Source organism: Lytechinus pictus, chromosome 11, assembly GCF_037042905.1.
Source record: "Lytechinus pictus isolate F3 Inbred chromosome 11, Lp3.0, whole genome shotgun sequence".
Classification (NCBI taxonomy): Eukaryota; Metazoa; Echinodermata; class Echinoidea; order Temnopleuroida; family Toxopneustidae; genus Lytechinus; species Lytechinus pictus.
In genome coordinates, this window is record NC_087255.1 from 6,047,144 (window position 1) to 6,051,031 (window position 3,888).

General features: G+C 31.5%; 3 non-coding genes across 3 annotated transcripts; all 3 read right to left on the reverse strand.

The window, feature by feature from the left end:
- Positions 1-388: 388 nt before the first annotated feature.
- On the reverse strand, positions 389-472 carry TRNAL-UAA (transfer RNA leucine (anticodon UAA)). The gene has a single exon. It is a non-coding gene; the product is annotated as a tRNA-Leu (tRNA).
- Positions 473-2,633: 2,161 nt separating this feature from the next.
- TRNAL-UAA (transfer RNA leucine (anticodon UAA)) lies at positions 2,634-2,717 on the reverse strand. The gene has a single exon. It is a non-coding gene; the product is annotated as a tRNA-Leu (tRNA).
- Positions 2,718-3,510: 793 nt separating this feature from the next.
- TRNAL-UAA (transfer RNA leucine (anticodon UAA)) lies at positions 3,511-3,594 on the reverse strand. Its single transcript has one exon. It is a non-coding gene; the product is annotated as a tRNA-Leu (tRNA).
- Positions 3,595-3,888: the final 294 nt, after the last annotated feature.

The following is a 3,888-nucleotide window of genomic DNA, read 5'->3' on the forward strand; positions in this document are numbered from 1 at the left end:
CTTTCTTTCTTTCTTTCTTTCTTTCTTTCTTTCTTTCTTTCTTTCTTTCTTTCTTTCTTTCTTTCTTTCTTTCTTTCTTTCTTTCTTTCTTTCTTTCTTTCTTTACTTTACTTTTTCGTTATTATTTCTTTTTTTTCAAGAATTCATTTCTTGATATCAAGAAATCGAATTCTTGATTGCCATACGCCCGTATCAACATGTAAACAGACAATGATTACAACGGTGTATTATAACCGACCCATAAACAGTATATTGCGCACATGATGCACAGGGGGGGGGGGGTGGCGAATGTATTCTGATCCCCGGAACTCTTGGTTCATAGTTCTCGGGCTTTCCACAGATCATGGACCTCCATGCACTGATCTACAGCACTTCTTAAAAAAAAAATTAGTACGGATGGGGTTCGAACCCATGCGGACATTGCGTCCATTGGAACTTAAGTCCAACGCCTTAACCACTCGGCCACCGTACTGGTTGATATTGCGCCATTTTCTAAATTATTTTGTATGTTTTGGAAATGCTCATGCTGCTCTCTGGAACTAATAAATTATTAATTATAAACGATACATAAGCTTTGTATATTCAATTCAATTCATTTATTTCCAATTAAAAATCACAATATACAAATTCATAAAAATACATAATTGAGCAAATGTAAACCATATTCATGTACATGTATTACAAAAGTCTTCCACATAAAATATATATGTATACAATAAGTTAACATTTTAAACAACAGAGGAAATAGGGAAATTATAAAAACCCCAAAATAGAGTTTGTCTAGATAACCTCCCCTAAAGGAATTAGACAAAATATAATTAACAAAGTAAGATATAAGAAACTTATTTGCCCACAATAAAACACAAGATCAAACAATAAATGGGAACAAAACAAAACAAAAAACAAAACAAACAAACAAACCAAACAAACCCTACACAAAGGTAAAAGGTGGAAAATAAATCTACACAAGTTGAAGATTGATTAAATGCTCCTTTATACTTATTTTAAATGCATTATAATTCTTTATTGATGTTATATTACTTGGCAGGTCATTCCAAACTGTTGGTGCTTTATGACTGAATGAAAATAACAGATAGGATTTTTCGACTGCCCATAAATGATATTTATTTTTATTCCTTGTATTATAGTTATGTACTGACATATTTAATGAAAGCATATCATTAAGTAAACAAGGTAAAAACCCAATTTTATGTTTGAAACATAAAATCAAGATGCAATATCTATTCAACTAATAAATGTCAAGAATTTTGAGTGATCTGAACAGAGGCCTACTATGGGCATGATATGAATTCAAAGAACATATTCTAACAGCTTTCTTTTGTAATGAGAAAAGGGACTTCAACTTAGATTTGTAAGTGTTTGCCCAAACAGCATTACAGTAAGTCAAAAATGGTAAAATAAATGTATTGTAAAGCAATCTCAGTATATTATTAGGTAATACTGTTCGCAGCTTACCAACGATACCAACACCCTTTGACACTTTGTTTGCAATATACATAATGTGATCAGTCCATGACATGTTTTCATTTATAAAAATACCTAAAAATTTAACAGAGTGGACTCTCTGAATAATCTTGCCGTTCATTGATATCTTTAGTTGTTCAGAAATATTTGTATGAAATTGAGATTTTTTACTATGAAAGTAGATTAAATTAGACTTTTCAGCATTCAATGATAATCTATTACAATTAAACCAGTATGAAACATTGATTAATTTGTCATTTAAATTGTTGTTTACTGTTAAGTAATTTTTTTGTTGAGTAAAGAATGTTGGTATCATCGGCAAACAAAATAAATTTCAACTCATCAGAGCAATTAGGAAGATCGTTAATAAATAGTAAAAACAACAGGGGGCCGAGGATTGAGCCCTGCGGCACGCCACATGTTACGTTTAGTGAATCGGATAATGTGTTTTGATACAGAACGTGTTGACTTCTACCATAAAGATAATTCTCAAACCAAGATAAAGATAATCCTCTGATTCCATAAAACTTAAGCTTGTGTAATAAAATTGAAAAATCAATAGAGTCAAAGGCCTTTGTTAAATCCAAGAACACTCCAATAGTATGCTCTTTTTTACTAAAAGAACGGGTAACAAAATCATATAAATCAATTAATGCCATTTCAGGAGAAAGATGCTTCAATAAACCATATTGACAATTAGTAAATAGTGACTGAGAGGAAATAAAATCATATGTATAATATATATATATATTTTTTTTATTTCTTTACTTTTTCGTTATCATTTCTTTCATCCATTCTTTTTTCTATCTGTAATTCTTTTTCTTTCTTTCTTTCTCCTTCTTTCTTTCTTTCTTTCTTTCTTTCTTTCTTTCTTTCTTTCTTTCTTTCTTTCTTTCTTTCTTTCTTTCTTTCTTTCTTTCTTTGTTCTTTCTTTCTTTCTTTCTTTACTTTACTTTTTCGTTATTATTTCTTTCTTTCTTTCAATAATTCATTTCTTGATATCGAATTCTTGATTACAAGAAATATAGGGGGGGGGGGAGTGGCGAATGTATTCTGAACCCCGGAACTCTTGGTTCATAGTTCTCGGGCTTTCCACAGATCATGGACCTCCATGCACTGATCTACAGCACTTCTTAAAAAAAAAAAATTAGTACGGATGGGGTTCGAACCCATGCGGACATTGCGTCCATTGGAACTTAAGTCCAACGCCTTAACCACTCGGCCACCGTACTGGTTGTTTTTTGCGACATTTTTAAAGTTATTTCGTATGTTTTGGAAATGCTCATGCTGCTCTCTGGAACTAATAAATTATTAATTATAAACGATACATAAGCTTTGTATATGTTATATATATATATATATTTTTTTTCTTTACTTTTTCGTTATCATTTCTTTCATCCATTCTTTTTTCTATCTGTAATTCTTTTTCTTTCTTTCGTTCTTTCTTTCTTTCTTTCTTTCTTTCTTTCTTTCTTTCTTTCTTTCTTTATTTCTTTCTTTCTTTCTTTCTTTCTTTCTGTCTTTCTTTCTTTCTTTCTTTCTTTCTTTCTTTCTTTCTTTCTTCTTTATTTCTTTCTTCTTTCTTTCTTTCTTTCTTTCTTTCTTTCTTTCTTTCTTTCTTTCTTTCTTTCTTTCTTTCTTTCTTTCTTCTTTCTTTCTTTCTTTCTTCTTTCTTTCTTTCTTTCTTTCTTTACTTTACTTTTTCGTTATTATTTCTTTCTTTCAATAATTCATTTCTTGATATCAAGAAATCGAATTCTTGATTACAAGAAATAGGATTAAATGTTAAAACGGCTTGCCATACGCCCGTATCCACACGTAAGCTCACCACAACAGACAATGATTACAACGGTGTATAATTATAACCGACCCATAAACAGTATATTGCGCACATGATGCACATGGGGGGGGGGGGGGAGTGGCGAATGTATTCTGATCCCCGGAACTCTTGGTTCATAGTTCTCGGGCTTTCCACTGATCATGGACCTCCATGTACTGATCTACATCACTTAAAAAAAAAAGAATTAGTACGGATGGGGTTCGAACCCATGCGGACATTGCGTCCATTGGAACTTAAGTCCAACGCCTTAACCACTCGGCCACCGTACTGATTGTTATTGCGTAATTTTCTAAGTTATTTCGTATGTTTTGGAAATGCTCATGCTGCTCTCCGGAACTAATAAATGATTAATTATAAACGATACATGAAATTGATAAAAGGTATGTATCATCTCATATTGGGATGAAAAGCACATTTGACTCTATCTCTCTTTTTTTTTTTTACCTTCGGAAAATGAAATGAAAACCGTAATATCATACATCAAAATCAAATCAAATTTTAATTTTCTTAATTCATTTTCATTCCCGAGATAAATTATCAAAATCGAGCGTTCACAAGCAGAA